The following is a 24,501-nucleotide window of genomic DNA, read 5'->3' on the forward strand; positions in this document are numbered from 1 at the left end:
CTGGTACTAAGAAGTGATTTTACAGTGTAAACAGCTCAGTATTCCCTTCATTTCTGGTAGGTGCTAATGACCTTTTATTATGACTTATAAGAATTATTTGTTCTATTTTCTGCCACATAACATGTCTGATAGATCATACCCAAACTAAACGGAGGTGCTAGGTGCCATGGCATTAATGGTGTTAAAATTTTAAACCCTTTCATATGCCCAGTCATTCGTGAGGACAAGAAATGTTACTAGCAACAGAAATCCTGAGAAACAGAGAGGAAGGGAGGGGCAAGGGAGAGGGAGAAAGGAAGAGAGGGAGAGGAGAGATAACAGCCATACCAATAAGCTGCTTGGTAGCCTCAGAAGGGAATCAACATGTTTTATTTTATCACCTTTCCTGTTAAACATATTACGAAGAACTTCAGAATCTACTTTCTGAGAACAATTTGCAATTAGAGAAATCTTCTTTCACACTAAAATATGGATATTCCCAGCTCAATAGGTTTTATAAAATGCCAGGCAACCAAAGAGCAAACTGGACCAGATTAAGAAAATTAAAATATCGAGATATTTTCTCTGTGGGACTCGAGGGACATTGTTCCAGCTAATGATTAAGAACTCTCCAGACAATAGGGGCTTCTTAGACAATGAGTGAATTTCCAGGATGTCCGGCCCCCTTCCGAGGAGGGAGATAACAAAATGTAAAAAAGGTGTCTGTCAAAGACCAATCAGGCAGCTGGGGAGAAGGAGGGAGATAAACAAAATAGGTGTCTGTCAAAGACCAATCAGACAGCTGGGGATAAGTTCCCTCTCTGGTCCGAGCCTAAGCCGGGACCAATCAGCAGGAGAACACAACCAAATCTATAATTTACATGCGGGGAAGTGGGAACCTATAAAACTGACATATTCGCGCCCGACAGGGTTCCTTCTTCGACCTCCTGCGTGAGGACCAAGGAACCCCGGTGCACCGGCCTTCAATAAACCTCTTGCGTTTTGCATCGACTTCCGACTCTTGTTGTTTCCTGGGCGAGTCGAAACTCCTAGGAGACCGCGCAGGTCTAACATTTGGGGGCTCGTCCGGGATTCCACTCGCCCCGGACCACAAGAACATCGGGAGTTGGAGGTACCAGGTAAGCTCGAGCTTGATTGTCTGTTTGTCCCTTGTTCTTTGTGGGCCATTATCGGAGGAAAGCCGTAAGAATCGGCTTATTATGGAATCTGTATTGGACCTCTGGCTAGGCAGACGTGCTAATAGCCGGCGTCCATGAGCCCTAGGGGACGCCCTAGTGGCTCATCTGGAAGGAGAGGCAAACTCTGTCTCCCCTTCACTCGGTTTCGGCAGTTCCCTTGGTGGTAACTGCCATCTGAAGAAGTTTCGGTTTTGAAGCGAGCTCGCAGTGGCCCATACGTATATGTGTTTTGTGGAGTTTTAACTGTTTCTGTATTGTGGTCTATTCTTCTTCTCTGACGGACGACAATGGGACAAACTATGACGACTCCTCTTTCCCTTACCCTAAGCTATTGGACCGAAGTTCGGGCCAGAGCCCATAATTTTTCGGTAGAGGTAAAGAAAGGAAAGTGGCAGACTTTGTGTGCCTCTGAATGGCCAACATTTCAGATAGGATGGCCCCCCGAAGGATCCTTTTTATTAGACAAGATTAAGCTGCTGAAGTCTAAGATATTTAATATAGATCCCCACGGACATCCAGACCAAGTACCATATGTCTTGGTCTGGGAAGATTTAATTCTCTCCCCACCTCCGTGGGTCCGGCCCTTTGTTTCCTCAACAGGTACGTCCGCGCATACATCAGCAGCGTCGGAGATATTAGCCTTAAAGAAAAACCCCAACACGGAGAAGCTACCCGACGCCCCGGATCTACCGAAGGCGATTTATCCTGACCCGCAGTCCGATTTGCTGCTTTTGGATTCCCCACCCCCTTATCCTCCGGCCCCGAATCCCCTACCACCTAGAGGACCCCCAGCTCCACTGCCCTCGGCACCAAGGGAACCATCCATGATGGAAGAAGAAAGGGGTCCCTCAGTGGGCACTAGGAGCCGGAGGGCAATCTCCCCGGACTCCACTGCCCTACCTCTTAGAGAATATGGCCCCCCCGATGGCCAAGGGAATAGACCTCTCCAATATTGGCCCTTTTCCTCTTCAGATCTTTATAATTGAAAAATGCATAACCCAACTTTTTCCGAAAATCCACAGGCCCTTACCGCTTTAATAGAATCTCTTGTTTTCTCCCACCAGCCCACATGGGATGATTGTCAGCAGCTGCTCCAGACTCTCCTAACGACTGAGGAGAGGCAACGGGTTCTTTTAGAAGCCAGAAAAAAAATGTATTAGGCGCCAATGGGCAACCTACCCAGCTGCCTAACGAGATTGATGCTGGTTTCCCACTCGTCAGGCCAAACTGGGATTTCAATGCCCCGGAAGGTAGGGAGCGCCTGAAAATGTATCGCCAGGCTCTGGTGGCGGGTCTCCATGGAGTGGCCAGATGGCCCACTAATTTGGCTAAGGTAAGGGAAGTAACTCAGGGGCCCCAGGAATTGCCAACTGTGTTCCTGGAACGTGTAATGGAAGCCTTTAGACGCTTTACCCCTTATGATCCAACTTCGGAGGGACATAGGGCTACTATAGCAATGGCTTTCATAGATCAAGCGGCCCTTGATATTAAGAAGAAATTACAGAGGCTAGATGGCTTGCAGGGATTTTTGCTTCAGGAGTTAATAAAAGAGGCAGATAAAGTATGTAACAAAAGAGAAACAGAGGAAGAGAAGGAAGAAAGAAAGCAGAAAGAGCAGGAAGCCCGTGAAATAAGACGGGATAAGAGACAGGAGAGGAATTTAAGTAAGATACTGGCCACTGTGGTTGGAGAAAGAAATATAGGGGATAGAAATAGGCAGGAAGGGCGAACGGCAGACAGAAGGCGGCCATTAGACAAGGACCAATGTGCCTACTGTAAAGAAAAAGGACATTGGGCGAGAGAATGCCCTAAGAAAAAGAATGGAGGAAGGCCAACCAAAAACAAAATCTTAACATTGAAAGAAGAAGACTAGGAAAGTCAGGGCTCGAACCCTCTCCCCGAGCCCCGGGTAACTCTTAAAGTGGAGGGGGAACCTGTTCAATTTTTGGTAGATACCGGAGCCCAGCACTCCGTCCTTCTCCACTCAAAAGGTCCTATCTCAGCTAAAAGGTCATGGGTACAAGGAGCCACTGGGAATAAATATTCATGGACCACACGAAGGACAGTAGATCTTGGGATTGGACGAGTAACCCATTCATTTTTGATTATTCCGGAATGCCCCTATCCTTTGCTGGGAAGAGATTTACTCTCCAAAGTAGGGGCTCAAATCCACTTTCAGCCAGAAGGTCCCACCATAACTGATAATAAGGGAAGGTTACTTCAAATATTGACTATGAAATTAAAAGATGAATATAAATTATACGAGCAGCCTTCATCCTCACGAGTTAATGTTACTGATTGGGTAACTCGGTTCCCTCAAGCCTGGGCAGAAACTGCCGGAATGGGGATGGCCAAAAATCGGCCCCCGGTGCTAGTGGAACTCAAGGCAACTGCCACCCCAATAACAGTCCGTCAATACCCCATGAGTAGAGAAGCCAAAGATGGTATCCGTCCCCATATACAGAGGCTACTAGACTTGGACATCTTAATAAGATGTCAATCAGCATGGAACACCCCTCTCCTGCCGGTAAAGAAACCAGGAACAAATGATTATCGGCCGGTGCAGGATCTACGAGAGGTAAACAAACGGGTGGCAGACCTCCACCCCACAGTTCCAAACCCTTACAACCTCCTGAGCACTCTTCCACCTCAACATGCGTGGTATACTGTTTTGGACCTTAAAGATGTTTTTTTCTGTTTAAGACTCTCTCCCCTGAGCCAACCCTACTTTGCCTTCGAATGGAAAGATCCAACATCGGGAATGTCTGGTCAGCTGACATGGACACGGCTACCTCAGGGATTTAAGAACTCCCCGACCATCTTTGATGAAGCCCTCCATCAGAATTTGGCATTATATAGAGAATCAAATCCCCAGGTAACATTACTCCAATACGTTGATGATATTTTATTAGCTGCTGAGACCCAAGAAGATTGTATCAAGGGTACTGAAAAACTGTTAACGGAACTTGGAACCCTGGGATATAGAGCCTCAGCCAAGAAAGCACAAATATGCCAACAACAGGTCAATTACCTGGGGTATCTATTAAAAGGGGGGCAAAGATGGCTCACGGAGAGCAGAAAGGATACGGTGGCCCAAATTCCGGCTCCCAAAAACGCCAGGCAGGTTAGAGAATTTTGGGGGATGGCCGGATTCTGTAGACTATAGATTCCAGGGTTTGCTGAGCTGGCAGCCCCATTGTACCCCCTAACCAAAAACAGCACTCCTTTCGTTTGGGGCGATAAGGAACAACGGGCTTTTGACCAAATCAAACGAGCTTTACTTTCAGCTCCAGCCCTAGGACTGCCAGATGTAACCAAACCTTTTCATTTATATGTGGCCGAAAATAAGGGCATTGCAAAAGGAGTATTGACTCAGAAATTGGGTCCCTGGAATCGCCCAGTTGCTTATTTGTCAAAAAAATTGGACCCTGTGGCATCAGGATGGCCCACCTGTTTAAAGATAATCGCTGCAGTGGCCGTTCTAGTCAAAGATGCTGACAAACTAACTTTAGGACAAAATCTAACGATAACAGCTCCTCATGCCCTGGAAAATGTAGTCCGTCAACCACCGGATAGGTGGCTAACTAATGCCAGGATGACCCATTACCAAACCCTGTTGCTAAACTCAGATCGCATCAAGTTTGCTCCAGCCACCTTGCTACCTGATCATGACTTGGAAGGCTCCACCATCATACATGATTGTCAGGAAGTACTAGCCGCAGCACACGGCAGTAGGCCAGATCTGATGGACGTGCCCCTCCCCGATGCTGATTTCACCTGGTTCACGGATGGGAGCAGTTTCCTGGAGGAAGGTAAGCGTCGAACTGGGGCAGCCGTGGTAGACGGAAATCAAGTCATATGGGCAGCGGCGCTACCACAAGGGACCTCAGCCCAACGAGCTGAATTAATTGCCCTGATGAGGGCATTAGAGATGGCAGAGAATAAAAAAGTAAACATCTACACAGACAGTAGATATGCGTTTGCTACCGCTCATATCCACGGTGCCATTTACCAACAGAGAGGGCTACTAACTTCAGGTGGCAAAGAAATTAAAAACAAAGACGAAATCGTGGCTTTGTTGACTGCACTCATGCTTCCTACTAAAGTCAGTATCATCCACTGCCCTGGACATCAAAAAGGAAATACCCCAATAATTAGGGGAAATAATATGGCTGACCAAGTGGCCCGAGAAATAGCATCGGGAGAAGTCATTTTAGGACTGTCAGATAAAGTTCCTGAAAAACCAGGCCGCGATGAAGAAATCATCCCGGCCACAACAAAAGGAACTTTGTCCCCTCAGCAAGCAGAATCCATGTTACAACAGATGCACAGATGGACACATTTGGGGACTAAAAAGATGGTAGCCTTGTTACAAAAAGCCGGGTACGAAACCCCTGGAATGACAAAATTAGCTGAACAAATTGTGCAGGAATGCGTCCCATGTCAACAGGTAAATGCTCACAAAGGGAAACTTGAAACTGGAAAGAGACTCAGGGGGGACCGCCCAGGAACTTACTGGGAAGTGGACTTTACCGAAGTGCGTCCTGGAAGGTACGGTAATAAATACCTTTTAGTTTTTGTAGACACTTTTTCAGGATGGATAGAGGCTTTCCCAACAAAGAAAGAAACAGCTGCTGTAGTAGCCAAGAAGATTTTAGAAGAAATTTTTCCTCGATTTGGAGCATCAAAGGTAATAGGGTCTGATAATGGTCCAGCCTTCGTCGCCCAGGTAAGTCAGGATGTGGCCAGATATTTGGGGACTGATTGGAAATTACATTGTGCCTATAGACCCCAAAGTTTAGGTCAGGTAGAAAGAATGAATAGGACTCTTTTAAAAGAGACCCTAACTAAATTGTCCTTGGAGACTGGCGGTACCGATTGGACGGTGCTCCTTCCTTTGGCCCTATTCCGGGTTAGAAATACACCTTCCCGATACCATCTTACTCCTTTTGAAATATTATATGGTGCCCCACCTCCCCTCCTCACTTTAGGAAAAGAAATAAAACCTGATTGTCAAAATAACACTGACTTATATGCTAGGCTACTGGGACTCCAATTGGTCCAGAAAGAAATATGGTCCCAACTCGCCAAGGCCTACCAACCGGGAACACCGGGAGAAACTCATCCTTTCCAAGTCGGAGACTCCGTATACGTCCATCGGCATCGAACCCAGATGTTAAAACCTCGATGGAAAGGACCATACACCGTCCTCCTCACCACCCCAACGGCCGTAAAAGTGGACGGCATCGCTGCCTGGATCCATGCTTCACATGTGAAGGCTGCACCAGCGACGGCATCATCAGGATGGCGGGCCCAAAGAACCGACAACCCGCTCAAACTCAAGCTTCTACGAACCTAAGACTTATAATTTTGGTTTTACTGCCTTTACTGACTGACTAGGAATATCTGCCGGGATAGGAACAGGAACCACAGCCCTCATACAACAACCCCAGTATTATGCAAGTTTAAGACAGGCTGTAGACATTGACCTTCGAGCATTAGAAAGTTCCATAACTCAACTAAAGGAATCACTCACCTCACTTTCAGAAATGGTGTTGCAGCCTAGATTTGCTGTTTCTTAAGGAAGGGGGATTATGCGCCGCTCTAAAAGAAGAATGTTGCTTTTATATTGATCGTTCAGGAACCATTACCAAAACCATGGATAAACTAAGGGAACGCTTAGGTAAAAGGCAAAGGGAGAGAGAGAACGAAAAAGGATGGTTTCAATCATGGTTTGATAAGTCCCCCTGGTTTACCACCTTAATCTCTACTCTGTTGGGACCTCTTATTGTTTTATTGTTGATTTTAACTTTTGGACCATGTGTTCTAAATCGCTTGATAGCATTTATTAGAGAACGTATCAGTACTGTACAAGTTCTAATGTTAAGACAACAGTACCAAAGTTTACGAACAGAAGGTTGAGATTCCATGATTGGAATCAATATCACAAGAAAAAGGGGGGAATGTGGGACTCGAGGGACATTGTTCCAGCTAATGATTAAGAACTCTCCAGACAATAGGGGCTTCTTAGACAATGAGTGAATTTCCAGGATGTCCGGCCCCCTTCCGAGGAGGGAGATAACAAAATGTAAAAAAGGTGTCTGTCAAAGACCAATCAGGCAGCTGGGGAGAAGGAGGGAGATAAACAAAATAGGTGTCTGTCAAAGACCAATCAGACAGCTGGGGATAAGTTCCCTCTCTGGTCCGAGCCTAAGCCGGGACCAATCAGCAGGAGAACACAACCAAATCTATAATTTACATGCGGGGAAGTGGGAACCTATAAAACTGACATATTCGCGCCCGACAGGGTTCCTTCTTCGACCTCCTGCGTGAGGACCAAGGAACCCCGGTGCACCGGCCTTCAATAAACCTCTTGCGTTTTGCATCGACTTCCGACTCTTGTTGTTTCCTGGGCGAGTCGAAACTCCTAGGAGACCGCGCAGGTCTAACATCTCTAATTGTGCTGCACTGTGGTGCTTAAGATTAAGAAAATTAAAATATCGAGATATTTTCTCTAATTGTGCTGCACTGTGGTGCTTAACTGTGTGCTTAACTGCATGCTATGTTTAAAAAGATGGTCTGGGCCACCCGTAATTTTCACATTCTATCTTTATATAGCGGATGATTAGTCTTCAAGAAGACCGTGGTAGATGCCCTGCTACACTGGGCAACTAATGTGTGACTGTGGATATGCTCTGTTTTCACATCCGTACCAACACAATATCTTTATTTGCAAGGTCTGTCATTCTGACTTGCCTGTGAGAAATGATTTCCCCTTGAAGAGATAGTCTGTGCTCACGTCTCTCGGCCACAAGTCATCAGCCAGGACAGCAAATGGAGGAGAGTCATAACGCCAGGAAAACACAAATATCTTGTCCTAGAAAAAGATATTTTTAGTGATTATCGTTCTAAGAAAGAGGAGAAAAAGGAGTTTGAAAACACTCTCAGTTCAGTGAACCATTTCTACCTTTTCTCTTTCCAGAGAAGTGAAATATTCATGAATATAAGCAGTCACTTATAGCAATGCTGTTTCACTGCTGAGTGATAAGCCTTCAGAAGCTCTTCAAAAGCAATTAGGGTAAAGGAAGTTTCTTGATCTTCAGGAAATTAGTTGAAATTACAATGATTAGAAGTAAGAAATGTATGTAGAAAAGAAGCCAGACTTCTCTCACTCAAAGGCCAGATAAAAAACAAAACAGAGAAATTTGAAGGATGCTGATAAGACAGTGTTCAGGGCAGCCACAAAAACTTAGTCTCAGTTTTTGTAAACATGGAAAAAATACCAAAGAAAATAAGTCATCTCAACCCTCAAAAATGCAGTGTATTATTCTGAACCAAAGGAGACAAGCTTCCCATTTGGATGATCAAATATAAGATGTCTGCAATAAAGATGTTTTCCTAAGGCAAACTACTATGTAGTCAAGAAAGTATTTTCATACGGCAATATTATTTTCAATAATATCTGAATTGATAAGTATAGCCATTTGGCAAGCATGCCGAATGTCAGCCTAGGTATCAATCTTAGTTGTCCAGGAAAGATAACAGCCCACATGGAACCATCTAAGCACATTTTCTTTTGTGCTGTCTTTCCAGGAATTATGACTTGCTGGTCTTAAATCCCTAGCCACGGATATGGCATCTAGGAGAAGCTGGCAGATGAAACCTTGAACTAGCAGTTTTCACCTCTGAGATAGGCTTGATTGCCCTGGCCTTTAAATGTCAGGAACTGTGCAGGAAAGGTTGAGACACTGCTCTTAAAGATGTAGCAACAACAAGATCCCCCTGCTGACGAAGAAAAAGCAAATATCTCAATTCTTTCAAAATCTAGAAAATGTATTCTCCTTAAATGACACAAATTTGGCAAACATTTATCACTTTTGTTCTTCAACTTAAAGAGAACTATTAGATTTAGTAACTTTCTTAAAGGGAGTCTTTAATCTTTAAAAGTTGTGTCTGAAGCATGTTCTTAAAAAGAGGAAAGTTAAATCTAAGATAAATGGCTCCACCAGAGTTGCAGAGGAGACACGGATAAAGAGTAACTATGAAGAGCTTATAGTCATAAGGAACGTGATATTTTTACCCCTGTTCATCTAGAATATATGTTCCCTCTTATGAAAGCTGCTTTAATGTTTAAAATGGGAAAAAGAAAAATTATATTTATAGAAATGAGAACAAATATAACTCATTAATATTTCCACTGAGCATTTATAGCCATTCTTATAAATGTCCGTAGAAGTAGGATTTTGAACGGAACTTATTTCTCTAGAATAGCACTGTCCACAAGAAATATAATGAGAGCCACATACGCAATTCTAAATTTTCTAATAGCCACGTTGAAGAAAAAGTAAAAAGAAACAAGAGAAATAAATTGTGTGTGTGTGTGTGTGTTCTTCCAGATATTTATGTGTATGTGTGTATGGTTTTTTTAAAATTTTTATTGGAGATGATTTACAATGTTGTGTTAGTTTCAGGTGTACAGCAAAGTGATTCAGTTATACATATACATGTGTTCATTCTTTTTCAGATTCTTTACCCATATAGGTTACTACAGAATACTAAGAAGAGTTCCCTGTGCTATACAGTAGGTCCTTGTTGGTTATCTATTTTATATATAGTAGTGTGTGTATGTTAATCCCAAGCTCCTAATTCATCCCTTCCCCCCCACAAGAGAAACGAATTTTAATATGGTATTTGAACTAATTTCATTCCAGTAAGTAATCAATATTAAATTTATACTGCATTTGTTTGAAATTTGAATTTAAATGAATAAATTTGAAAGTTAGTTTCAGTTGCAAAAGCTACATTTCAAGAGCTCAATAGCCACACATGACTCGTGGCTCCCACACCGGACGATGCAGCCTTGGAACTCTTTAGGTTCAATGCACATTCACATAAAAGTTTAGAAAAGAAAGTCCCAGATCAGGCTAATGAACTTCTCCAGACTTCTTAGCTATAGAGTAATGCAACGTTCAACTACAGACTTTCTTTCTAGGCTTACAATATTAAGTTTGTTGAAGAGATAAGTTTACATCTTACATACTAAAGTAGAACACTTTGAGGGATATCCTTTGTTATTATCTAATAATTCAGACCTAGGAAGACAAACTCATTGATAATGCCATAAAACTCAGATATTTCCACATGGGGTTCGTGATGACATATTCAGCCGCTCTCCAGCCTGGTTAGTAGTAAAGGGCACTCTTAGGACACACGTTTTACTCTTTTCCTAAAGGGAGTCAAACATCCAAATTGTCACAGGTCATCTTCTCATAGTTTTGCTTCCCATTTTAGTTGACCACTTGGTTAGTGGTTTTTACCTAAGGTTCTTGTGGCAGGGTCAGCCACATTCCAGAAATAAAGTGCATGTCATGTCATATCCAGATTCTTTTTTAAACGGTACTTTCAGGCAACTGGCCACAGGCAGAGTCACTTCAGTTAACTCAACTGTAACAGATGATGAATCTCCCTCACTGTGGGCGCACTCATCCATCATTAAGGCACACCCTGCCCTCTGTAGAAATGATGCATCATCACAGGGCTCAGGGCCATAAAGAGCGAAGAATCACAAGGAATAACACACAAAAAAATGCGTTTGGTCAGCACAGGATAGGCCCACATCAAACAAACACTAAGACTTAGAACCCTCTTCAGATGTGAGTGCCTTTTCCTTAGGAAAATCCTCTTGCTTGAGGCTCACTTTTGTCTGCTGCAAACATGCTTTTGTTGCTTCCTAAAATTAGGAGTCATCCCTTGCCTTCTCAGACCTTATATCCCTTTCATTGAATTATCCTCTATGCCCTGCACTGAACTGGGAACCGTCCCAATGCCTTGTCAAATCCTTTTATTTTTGTTATGAAGCAGGTTCTACCTGAAAAGAGATGCCCATTTGTTGCCAAACTTAATTAAGGAAAGTTGGATCTTTTAAACCAGGAGAAGCATACGAGTTGCTAAATAGCAAAGGGCATTTTCTGGTTTTTCTACAGCACTAAAACAACACCATGTTCTTTCCATCTAAGCAGACAGACAAAACAGAACACTTCTAACCCCTGCTTACACTGTGCACATCATTCGATCATCATTATCCCCATTTAACCGGTGGGGAAATTGAGAGAGTGGAAGATAACTGGAGCTACCTAGTGCTAAGAAACTGGAGCCAAAGCTAGAAGTCATTAACTTTGTCAATTTCCACAGCACAGCTGAGGCACTGGGGTTTTGAAAAAGAACAGATGGTAAGTGAAGGCAAGGACTAAGACAGAGGCCTTCCTTTAGTAACTTGGAAGGCTGTCAGGTGCTATTCTGCATGCTAAATATGAAAGAAATTCCAGACTTTGAGAGCCAGCCATACTGCCTTATATGAGGTTGTAAAAATAGTTCTCATTGGAAAGGGTGGCCCATATTAAAAATGTCCTCGGTGTCCTATTTTCAAGGAGTCTAATTCAAACAAGTTATTTTTAATAGTGGGTGGTCACCTCAGTGCTCTGTTTAAAATGGATTACCCTGAGTAGTAAGCTACAATTGCACTTTTTAGATGAAGTTTCTCTGTATCTCTCATTTTTTTCCTTTAATTCATTTCTATAGAGCATTCAAAAAAAAAAAATCAAATCCACAGACTAATTCCATCTTTTTTCCCCTGGCAAATAAATTCTATCCCATCAAGGTTTTGCTGCTCTCTCCAGAAAATTAGAAAAAAATTTCTCTGTAATGCAAACTTGAAGACCAAGAAGTTTGGACACTTAGCTTTTATGATGTTACTTCCCATGTGCCCATGATGTTTTGCCTCCTTGATACATGAGCATGGGGGTGCTATAAACTATGAGGTATAATTTCCTTCTGCCATATTCTTATCATGGATAATATTGAATTTTAATATTATAATAACTTTATATCCATACTTACAATTAAGATAAATTACTCAACTTGTAGCTACATCCTCTAAAACTTCACTGGCTAATATGGTAGCCACTAGCCACATGTGCCTATTAGCACTTGAAATGTGGCATGTTTGAATGGAGGTGTGCTGTAAATGTAAACTGCACAACGGACTTTGAAGACTCAGTACAAAAAAGGAATGCAAAATATCTTATTAATAATTTTTAAGATGGATTACATATTGAAATAATCATTAGGATATATTAGGCTCAATAAAATATATGCTTGAAATTAATTTCACCTAGGTCTTTACTTTTTTTTAATGTGGCTATCAGAAAATTTAAAACTATAAATGTGGCTCATGTCATATATCTACTGGACAATGCTCCTGTAGAGCAGGAGTTGGCAAACGTTACTTGTGAAGGCCCAGATTGTAAATATTTTAGGTTTTGTGGCCATATGCTCTCTGTTTCAATTACTCAACTCTGCCATTATAGAAGGAAATCAGGCACTGACAACAGCAAATGAATGGGCATGGTTGTGTTCCAATAAAACTTTACTTATGAACACTGAAATTTGAATTTTATATAATTTTCATGTGCCATGAAATATTCTTCTCTTGATTTTTTTCAACCATTTAAAACCGTAAAAATAATTCTTCATGGGTCGTTCAAAAACTAGATGGGGGGGGAGGAGCTTCAAGATGGCGGAAGAGTAAGATGCGGAGATCACCTTCCTCCACACAAATACATCAGAAATACATCTACAAGTGGAACAACTCCTTCAGAACACCTACTGGACGCTGGCAAAAGACCTCAGACCTCCCAAAAGGCAAGAAACTCCCCACGTACCTGGGTAGGGCAAAAGAAAAACACAGACAAAGAATAGGGACGGGACCCGCACCAGTGGGAGGAAGCTGTAAAGGAGGAAACGTTTCCACACACTAGGAAGCCCCTTCGTGGGCGGAGACTGCGGGTGGCGGAGGGGGGAAGCTTCGGAGCCATGGAGGAGAGCGCAGCAACGGGGTGCGGAGGGCAAAGCAGAGAGATTCCTGCACAGAGGGTCAGTGCTGACCAGCACTCACCAGCCCAAGAGGCTTGTTTGCTCCCCCGCCGGGGCGGTCCGGGGCTGGGAGCTGAGGCTCGGGCTTCAGAGGTCGAATCCCAGGGAGAGGACTGGGGTTGGCGGCGTGAACACAGCCTGAAGGGGGCTAGTGCGCCACAGCTGGCCGGGAGGGAGTCCGGGAAAGGGTCTGGAGCTGCCTAAGAGGCAAGAGACTTTTTCTTCCCTCTTTGTTTCCTGGTGCGCGAGGAGAGGGGATTCAGAGCGTTGCTTAAAAGGAGCTCCGAAGACGGGCGCGAGCCGCGGCTATCAGTGCAGACCCCACAGACGGGCATGGGACGGTAAGGCTGCTGCTGCAGCCACCAAGAAGGCTGTGTGCAAGCACAGGTCACTCTCCACACCGCCTCTCCCAGGAGCCTGTGCAGCCCGGCACTGCCAGGGTCCCGTGATCGAGGGACAGCTTCCCCCGGAGAACGCACAGCGCGCCATAGGCTGGTGCAAAGTCACGCTGACCTCTGCAGCCGCAGGCTCGCCCCACATCCGAACCCCTCCCTCCCCCGGCCTGAGTGAGCCAGAGCCCCCAAAGCAGCTGCTCCTTTAACCCCGTCCTGTCTGAGCGGGAACATACGCTCTCAGGCAACCTACATGCAGAGGCGGGGCCAGATCCAAAGCTGAAATCTGGGAGCTGTGAGAACAAAGAAGAGAAAGGGAAATCTCTCCCAGCAGCCTCAGAAGCAGCGAATTAAAGCTCCACAATCAACTTGATGTACCCTGCATCTGTGGAATACATGAATAGACAACGAATCATCCCAAATTGAGGAGGAAGACTTTGGGAGCAAAGATATATATTTTTTTCCCATTTTTCTCTTTTTGTGAGTGTGTATGTGTACGCTTCTGTGTGTGGTTTTGTCAGTAGAGCTTTGCTTTCACCATTTGTCCTAGGTTCTGTCTGTCCGGTTTTTGTTCTTTTTTATTTTTTTTTATTACTTAAAAAATTGTTTTCCTTAATAACTATTTCTTATTTTTTATTTTAATAACTTTATTTTATTTTACTTTATTTTATTTTCTTCTTATTTCTTTCTTTTTCTCCCTTTATTCTGAACCGTGTAGAGGACAGGCTCTCGGTGCTCCAGCCAGGCATCAGGGCTGTGCCTCTGAGGTGGGAGAGCCAAGTTCAGGACACTGGTCCACAAGAGACCTCCCAGCTCCACATAGTATCAAATAGCGAAAATCTCCCAGAGATCTCCATCTCAACGCCAAGACCCAGCTCCACTCAACGATGAGCAGGCTACAGTGCTGAACATCCTATGCCAAACAACTAGCAAAACATAAACACAACCCCATCCATTAGCACAGAGGCTGCCTAAAATCATAATACGGCCACAGACACCCCAAAACACACCACCAGATGTGGACCTGCCCACCAGAAAGACAAGATCCAGCCTCATCCAACAGAACATAGGCACTAGTACCCTCCACCAGGAAGCCTACACAACGAACTGAACCAACCTTAGCCACTGGGGACAGACACCAAAAACAACAGGAACTACGAACCTGCAGTCTGCAAAAAGGAGACCCCAAACACTAAGTTAAGCAAAATGAAAAGACAGAAAAACACACAGCAGATGAAGGAGAAGGCAATAACCCACCAGACCTAACAAATGAAGAGGAAATAGGCAGTCTATCTGAAAAAGAATTCAGAATAATGATAGTAAAGATGATCCAAAATCTTGGAAATAGAATAAATACAAGAAATGTTTAACAAGGACCTAGAAGAACTAAAGAGCAAACAGTGATGAACAAGACAATAAATGAAATTAAAAATTCTCTAAAAGAGATCAGTAGCAGAATAACTGAGGCAGAAGAACAGATAAGTGACCTCGAAGATAAAATAGTGGAAATAACTACTACAGAGCAGAATAAAGAAAAAGAATGAAAAGAACTGAGGACAGTCTCAGAGACCTCTGGGACAACATTAAACACACCAACATTCAAATGGGTCCCAGAAGAAGAAAAGGGAAAGAAAGGGACTGAGAAAATATTTGAAGAGATTATAGTTGAAAACTTCCCTATTATGGGAAAGGAAATAGTTAATCAAGTCCAGAAAGCACAGAGAGTCCCATACAGGATAAATCCAAGGAGAAACATGCCAAGACACATATTAATCAAACTATCAAAAATTAAATACACACAACAAATATTAAAAGCAGCAAGGGAAAACAACAAATAATACATAAGGGAATCCCCATAAGGTTAACAGCTGATCTTTCAGCAGAAACTCTACAAGCCAGAAGGGAGTGGCAGGACATATTTAAAATGATGAAGGAGAAAAACCTACAACAAAGATTACTCTACGCAGTAAGGATCTCATTCAGATTTGACGGAGAAATTAAAACCTTTTCAGACAAGCAAAAGATAAGACAATTTAGCACCGCCAAACCAGCTTTACAACAAATGCTAAAGGAACTTCTCTAGGAAAGAAACACAAGAGAAGGCAAAGACCTACAAAAATAAACCCAAAACAATTAAGAGAATGGTAATAGTAACATACATATCAATAATTACCTTAAATGTAAATGGATTAAATGATCCAATCAAAAGACATAGATTGGCTGAATGGACACAAAAACAAGACCCGTATATATGCTGTCTACAAGAGACCCACGTCAGACCTAGGGACACATACAGACTTAAAGTGAGGGGATGGAAAAAGAAATTCCATGCAAATGGAAACCAGAAGAAAGCTGGAGTAGCCATTCTCCTATCAGACAAAATAGACTTTAAAACACAGACTATTACAAGAGACAAATAAAGACACTATATAATGATCAAGGGATCAATCCAAGAAGAAGATATAACAATTGTAAATATTTATGCACCCAACATAAGCACCTCAATACATAAGGCAAATACTAACAACCATAAAAGAGGAAATCGACAGTAACACAATCATAGAGGGGATTTTAACACCCCACTTTCACCAATGGACAGATCATCCAAAATGAAAATGAATAAGGAAACACAAGCTTTAAATGATACATTAAACAAGATGGACTTAATTGATATTTATAGGACATTCCATCCAAAAACAACAGAATACACATTCTTCTCAAGTGCTCATGGAACATTCTCCAGTGTACATCATATCTTGGGCCACAAATCAAGCCTTGGTAAATTTAAGAAAATTGAAATTGTATCAAGTATCTTTTCCGACCACAACGCTATGAGACTAGATATCAATTACAGGAAAATATCTGTAAGAAATACAAACACATGGAGGCTAAACAACTCACTACTTAATAACCAAGAGTTCACTGAAGAAATCAAAGAGGAAATCAAAAAATACCTAGAAACAAATGACAATGAAAACACGATGACCCAAAACCTATGGGATGCAGCATAAGCAGTTCTAAGAGGGAAGTTTATAGCAATACAATCCTACCTTAAGAAACAAGAAACATCTCAAATAAACAACCTAACCTTACTAACGCTGTTAGAGAAAGAAGAACAAACCACAAAGTTAGCAGAAGAAAAGAAATCATAAAGATCAGATCAGAAATAAATGAAAAAGAAAGGAAGGAAATGATAGCAAAGATCAATAAAACTAAAAGCTGGTTCTTTGAGAAGATAAACGAAATTGATAACCATTAGCCAGAATCATCAAGAAAAAAAGGGAGAAGACTCAAATCAATAGAATCAGAAGTGAAAAAGAAGAAGTAACAACTGACACTGCAGAAATACAAAGGATCATGAGAGATTATTACAAGCAACTCTATGCCAATAAAATGGACAACCTGGAAGAAATGGACAAATTCTTAGAAATGCACAACCTTCCAAGAATGAACCAGGATGAAATAGAAAATAAGAACAGACCAATCACAAGCACTGAAATTGAAACTGTGATTAAAAATCTTCCAACAAACAAAAGCCCAGGACCCGATGGCTTTGCAGGCGAAATCTATCAAACATTTAGAGAAGAGCTAACACCCATACTTCTCAAAGTCTTCCAAAATATAGCAGAGGGAAGAACACTCCCAAACTCATTCTATGAGGCCACCATCACGCTGATACCAAAACCAGACAAAGATGTCACAAAGAAAGAAAACTACAGGCCAATATCACTGATGAACATACATGCAAAAATCTTCAACAAAATACTAGCAAACAGTATCCAACAGCACATTAAAAGAATCATACACTATGATCAAGTAGGGTTTATCCCAGGAACGCAAGGCTTCTTCAATATATGCAAATCACTCAATGTGATACACCATATTAACAAATTGAAGGAGGAAAACCATACTGTCATCTCAATAGATGCAGAGAAAACTTTCGACAAAATTCAACCCCCATTTATGATAAAAATCCTTCAGGAAGTAGGCATAGAGGAAACTTTCCTCAACATAATAAAGGCCATATATGACAAACCCACAGCCAACATCGTCCTCAATAGTGAAATACTGAAACCATTTCCACTAAGATCAGGAATAAGACAAGGTTGCCCACTCTCACCACTATTATTCAACATAGTTTAGTAAGTTTTAGCCACAACAATTGGAGAAGAAGAAGAAATAAAAGAAATCCAAATCGGAAAAGAAGAAGTAAAGCTGTCACTGTTTGCAGATGACATGATACTATACATAGAGAATCCTAAAGATGCTACCAGAAAACTACTAAAGCTAATCAATGAATTTGGTAAAGTAGCAGGATATAAAATTAATGCACACAAATCTCTTGCATTCCTACACACTAATGATGGAAAATCTGAAAGGGAAATTAAGAAAACACTCCCATTTACCATTGTAACAAAAAGAATATCTAGGAATAAACCTACCTAAGGAGACAAAAGACCTGTATTCAGAAAATTATAAGACACTGATGAAAGAAATTAAAGATGATACAAATAGATGGAGAGATATACCATGTTTTGGATTGGAAGAATCAACATTGTGAAAATGACTCTACTACCCAAAGCAATCTACAGAGTCAATGCAATCCCTATCAAACTACCACTGGTATTTTTCACAGAACTCGAACAAAAAGTTTCACAATTTGTATGTAAACACAAAAGACCCCTTAGAGCCAAAGCAAACTTGAGAAGAAATACGGAGCTGGAGGAATCAGGCTCCCTGACTTCAGACTATACTACAAAGCTACAGTAATCAAGACAGTATGGTACTGGCACAGAAATAGAAATATAGATCAATGGAATAGGATAGAAAGCCCAGAGATAAACCCACGCACATATGGTCACCTTATCTTTGATAAAGGAGGCAAGAATATACAATGGAGAAAAGACAGCCACTTCAATAAGTGGTTCTGGGAAAACTGGACAGCTACATTTAAAAGAATGAAATTAGAACACTCTCTAACACCATACACAGAAATAAACTCAAAATGGATTAAAGACCTAAATATAAGGCCAGACACCATCAAACTCTTAGAGGAAAGCATAGGCAGAACACTCTATGACATAAATCACAGCAATATCCTTTTTGACCCACCTCCAAGAGAAAATGGAAATAAGAACAAAAATAAACAAATGGGACCTAATGAAACTTAAAAGCTTTTGCACAGCAAAGGAAACCATAAACAAGATGAAAAGACAAACCTCAGAATGGGAGAAAATATTTGCAAATAAAGCAACTGACAAAAGATTAATCTCCAAAATTTATAAGCAGCTCATGCAGCTCAATATTAAAAAAACAAACAACCCAATCCAAAAATGGGCAGAAGACCTAAATAGACATTACTCCAAAGAAGATATACAGATTGCCAACAGACACATAAAAGAATGCTCAACATCATTAATCATTAGAGAAATGCAAATCAAAACTACAATGAGGTATCACCTCACATCAGTCAGAATGGCCATCATCAAAAAATCTACAAATATTTACAATTTTACAATAGCCAGGACATGGAAGCAACCTAAGTGTCCATCAACAGATGAATGGATAAAGAAGATGTGGCACATATATACAATGGAATATTACTCGGCCATAAAAAGGAACGAAACTGAGTTATTTGTAGTGAGGTGGATGGACCTAGAGTCTGTCATACAGAGTGAAGTAAGTCAGAAAGAGAAAAATATCGTATGCTAACACATATATATGGAATCTTAAAAAAAAAAAAAAATGGTCACGAAGAACCTAGGGGCAAGACGGGAATCAAGACACAGACCTACTAGAGAATGGACTTGAGGATACTGGGAGGGGGAAGGGTAAGCTGTGACAAAGTGAGAGAGTGTCATGGACATATATACATTACCAAACGTAAAACAGATAGCTAGTGAGAAGCCGCCGCATAGCACAGGAAGATCAGCTTGGTGCTTTTTGACCACCTAGAGGGGTGGGATAGGGAGGGTGGGAGGGAGGGAGATGCAAGAGGGAAGAGATATGGGGACATATGTATATGTATAACTGATTCACTTTGTTATAAAGCAGAAACTAACACACCATTGTAATGCAATTATACTCCACTAAAGATGTTAAAAAAAAAAAATAGGGGGATCAGTCAGATTTGGTCCACATAGTTTGACAATCCCTGCTATATATAGGGTACAGAAAGTACCGTGTATGGGTAATCCTATCATTCACCAAAGCCATGTTAAAGAGGACCAAGTTATGTTACAAATTAGAATAGAAGAGAAAATCTTCAATGAGGACTGCAGGTATAAAAGCAGAGGGCAGGGTTACCACAAACCACAGGAATTTTTTTTTTTTAATCCACAGGAATGAGTACCATCAAATTTTCTTATAAATATTCTTATGCTAGTACTTTCCTTCATGGGAGTTTTTAAAAACACAAGAAATGATAAGGCTGAGACAGAAGGTGGAGAAACATTCACAGATGTTAGCTAATTCCCCTGCAGAGGTGTCTGTTGCCCTCCCTGCTGAGCGGCAGGTGAATCAGCTGCTGAGACTGAAAAGAGAAGTCTGTGCCTTGGCAGAGCTGAATAACAGATGAGGTTTGTTACTGACATTTTTCCATCTCTTCCATTTTTGCCCACTAATCCTTGACCTCATACAGCTTATAGCCTAGTAGGGCAAACAGGTTTTAAGCAAACAAACAGAGAAGTCATTTAAAAATGTGAAAATACTCCAAAATAAAGGACAGGTACACAGAAAAATGTCTCCCAAACTTAAACATGCAGAAGATTAATCTGAGGAGCTTGTTAAAAGGCCAAACATGATTTAGTACGTCTGGGTGACACTTACATTCTTTATTTCTTACAAACTTCTAGGTGACGCTGGAATTCTTGGGCCTTGGACCACACTTCACTACCATGCAAAGTTCACAACAGCAGGTATTTTTGCCTGTTTTTGTCTGTTGGGTTCACTGATGTATCTAAAGTACCTAGAATAGTGCTTAGTACATAATAGACACTCAATAAATATATTTTGAATCAAGAATGTTGATATAGGAAAAAAAATCACATGAAGGGATATATCATTTAGACTGAGGTATCAAAAAGCAGTCTCTGATAGAGAACTATTTTAGCTGAAAATATATCCAGAGTCCTCTGACGTTCTAAATGCTACTACTCTATCCGTATCCCCTCCATCACTTACTCTCAATTTTAAGAATAGGTTCTCATAAAAGACTCAAAGTTGGAAATTATGGATAATTGTCAAATATGTTGCCTCTCCTGTGACATTTGGATTTGTAACCTTGGCCCCTGAAGAAGAAATATCTTCCAAGGAATGACTCTCTAATGGTGGAGTTTAAGGACCAGTGACAAGCGAAGAGGGACATATTTGATGTCAGTGTCCTTTTGCTTATACTAAATAAACAACTTACCAGTGTCTGCATAAAAATAGTGATACAATCATTAACAATGATAAGTCACATTTTTAAAAATTAAGGCTAGAATTTATGATTAACACCATTTCCCCTTACAGAGGAAATGATAAAACAATGGATTTTCAGAGTTGCAAAGGACCTAGGAAACCATCTACTTCAACCACTTTCTTAAGGTAAGAATGTTTAGTCCATATCCTGCCTTTGCATGGTCATACAATCTGAGATCCCTCATAAGACAATCAATTCCATTTTTAGCACCTGATAAATGATATTAAGTTATTTGTTTAAGAATTTCTCTCTTCCTAAAACTTTTATTTACTGGTTCTGGTTCATTTTATCAGCAGATATTTTCGTGCCAACAATGTGCTAAGATGTAGCAGTACAGTCATTTGCGAGCCCTGCTTGTATCATCCTGCCCTCTGGAACCCATCAGAATAAGTCTGATACATCTTCCCTGTGACAGCACATCATAATTTTGGAAGACTGTTATTCTTAAAGATGTGGAAAACTGCCCATTCATCTTCATGAGAAATTACTTCATTTGGTCCTTCTTTCACAACCGCCACGTGCCAGTTGCTGTCCTAAGCACCGGGCACTGCTTGAGCACTGCTTTGCCCAAGACAGACATGGTCCTTGTCCTCATGGAAATTAAGGTTTATTTGGAAGTATTTGCATTAAAGAAGTTTAATACAATATTGAGTATTACAGCAAGGCAAGAAATGATGATATGATGAGACCTAGGGGTTCAGAGGTTAGGCTTCCTAACAAACTGACATTTAAACTAAATCACATTTGAAACAAAGATGGCTACAGCATTAAGTATGGGGAGGGAAAATGTTATGAGATGAAGCTACAGGAACCGGGTCATAAAGGGATTAGAAATTTAATCTGAAGCTTTTGTTCTTTAGCCTAAAGACAAGGAGAAGAAATTAAAGGGTTTCAGCAAGATAGTGACATGACCAGATTTGAATTCTGTTGATATAATGATTGCTCTGGTTTCGGTGTTCAGAATGGAATGGGGGTGGATAAAGCTGAAGGCAGGGACACATATCAGTGTTTCTCAGAATGGAGCATGCACAGAAATCATCTGGGGATCTTCTCAAAATCCAGGGCCTACGTATTTGTAGGTTTGAGTGGGGCCTGAGATTCCATATTTCTAACAAGCTCCCAAGTGATGCTGAAGCTGATGAGCTGAGGTCCTCACTTTGAGTAGCAAATAGAAGGATCTCCAGTGAGAAATGATGGAGACTGCATGAGGCAGCAGCAGTGAAGTGGAAGAGAAGTAGATGGATTCAAGCGAGTTGCAGAAAATAGACTCAGTAGTAGGTCTTTTTTTTTAATTAATTATCTATTTATTTTTGGCTGCGTTGGGTCTTCGTTGCAGTGCACGGGCTTCTCATTGCAGTGGCTTCTCTTGTTGGAGCACAGACTCTAGGAGCATGGGCTTCAGTAATTGTGGCATGCAGACCCAGTAGTTGTGGCTCATGGGCTCTAGAGCGCAGGTTCAGTAGTTGTGGCTTAGTTGCTCCGCGGCATGTGGGATCTTCCCGGACCAGGGCTCAAACCCGTATCCCCTGCATTGGCAGGCAGCTTCTTAACCACTGCACCACCAGGGAAGTCCTCAGTAGTAGGTCTTTATAACCAAATTAGGTGTGGGAGATGAGGAAAGAATGCCTCCCAGATTTCTGGTGTAGCAAATGGGAAGGGGGAGGTTGTAGTGTCTTTAAATATATTATTTATAATTCAAAACAAAACGCTCCGTTATTTTCAGCTTCTCATATATATAAGAAGTTTTCTCTAGTCAATTGCCTCTGGTCCATGAAACCTGATATATTTATTCTAAACTGTTTTAAATGGCTTGGAAAATGCATAAGCTTAGGCATACTGCCTTGATACGGTGTTTGGGTTCTTTAAAGACAAACAATCTAGGGATTAGTTTCCTGTCCACATAGCAATGTGCACATTCAGTATCTATAGTCTTGCAAGCGTGCACATCTGTACTCCTACAGCGCACTGTGGACTTCACTGGCACGCATACCAAAGGGGTCTCTTTTGGCTTTAGCAGCAGAAGTGGGTAACGAGAAATGAAAAGGCTCATTTCCTAAATTTTTAATATGGGCATGATAGTGATAGTAGAAATCACATTTCTGTGATGGGCTGACATGGCTTTTAACAGCTAGGATTCATTCCACACTCCCACAGCACATCCCCTGGCAGATTTCTGTTAAACGGAAGAGGTAGTTTAAAGGTTTGATTAGCACTGGAAGTTTAACACACAGAGCAATTGCAGCCAGCCTTGCTGGGATAGTTGGAGGGAGGACGGGTGGAAATCTGATGTAATGAAACAACAAAACCTCGTTTTGAGAGATGGCTCTGTTCTCTCCCGTCTGAAATATCGTATCCACTTTGTGTTTTATGAACAAAGTGTTTATTTGTTGAACTATTCAGGCAGAGGACTGATGAGCAGGTCCTAGGCTTGCCAGCTGACTTGGAGAGCTGAAATCTTCCTGGTTGTAAAGCTTAGAAAAGATTGTTGTTTATGATATATATTCCATAGTTTTCCATCTACTTAAATTGAAGCTGACAGAAATTCAAAGTCAATGCCTTCCTTATGAAGTGATTCTTTGTGATGTAATTACAGAATGAAATCTCTTGGCTGAAATAGGATTTTCTCCCCTAGAGATGACATTAAAAAGAAATAGAGTGGGCTTCCCTGGTGGCGCAGTGGTTGAGAGTCCGCCTGCCGATGCAGGGGACATGGGTTCGTGCCCCGGTCCGGGAAGATCCCACATGCCGCGGAGTGGCTGGGCCCGTGAGCCATGGCCGCTGAGCCTGCGCGTCCGGAGCCTGTGCTCCGCAACGGGAGAGGCCACAACAGTGAGAGGCCTGGTGGTTGTCTCATAATAGAAGACAGCTTTGGTGCATTTGCCCAGCACCCAACACTGTTCTTCCAACAACTCCTCTGCTGACCAACAAGCATGGTCCCTGTGGCAAAGATAATTCCATTTGCTTTACTCCTGAGATCATGGTAGACTGACTTCCCCAGCCTCCCTTACATTGAGATAGGTCCAGTGACTGAGCCCTGGTGATGGAAAATGGGTAGATGTTTTGAATGCCTCTTCCAGGGTTGGCCCGAGACTCCTTCCACAAGCTCCTCCACTTGCTCTCTCTCTTACTCATTAGCTTCCCCGCTGCAGACGATTCAACGGAGAACTCTGACATTGCAGGAGAAGCCAAAGTCTCGAAATCCACTGATTTTTTAAAAATCAGCAGCATCACACCATGACCAATACAGTTCCTATGAGCCATGCCTTGTGGCTCCAGAGCCCAAGTTAACTGGACCAAGACTGAGTAGGTCCCTCTTGCTGGCCCAGGTTCTCATCCTCTTCAGCTGACCTCCAGAACTGAGGACACGTCAGTTTAGGAGCTCAGCGTGCAGCCTCCTTTGGTCAGATGCAGACAGAAGTAAATAAAACCAAACTGCTGAAGTGAGTAACCAGAGTACTCAGGAGAGAGACCATGAGACCACAGAGATGTAACGTAAGATGTGATAGAACAGCTTGGCTTCCTGAAAGTTTGCTATTTC

General features: G+C 41.9%; 1 protein-coding gene across 6 annotated transcripts in view; it reads right to left on the minus strand.

Annotated features, from left to right (window-relative positions):
- Positions 1–24,501, minus strand: part of SYT1 (synaptotagmin 1) — a 1,170,968-nt gene that overhangs the window by 988,963 nt on the left and 157,504 nt on the right. For 4 of the 6 annotated variants that reach the window (XM_079937830.1, XM_079937831.1, XM_079937829.1 and 1 more), the window contains one exon: positions 7,935–8,055. The gene's annotated coding sequence lies outside the window, so the exon portion shown is untranslated. Of the gene's footprint in view, positions 1–7,934; positions 8,056–8,145; positions 8,206–13,131; positions 13,369–24,501 lie in introns of those variants that run through there. The other 2 variants (XM_079937832.1, XM_079937834.1) reach the window with 2 other exon arrangements.

The sequence above is a fragment of the Stenella coeruleoalba genome (genome assembly GCF_951394435.1).
Source record: "Stenella coeruleoalba genome assembly, chromosome: 11".
Lineage (NCBI taxonomy): Eukaryota > Metazoa > Chordata > Mammalia > Artiodactyla > Delphinidae > Stenella > Stenella coeruleoalba.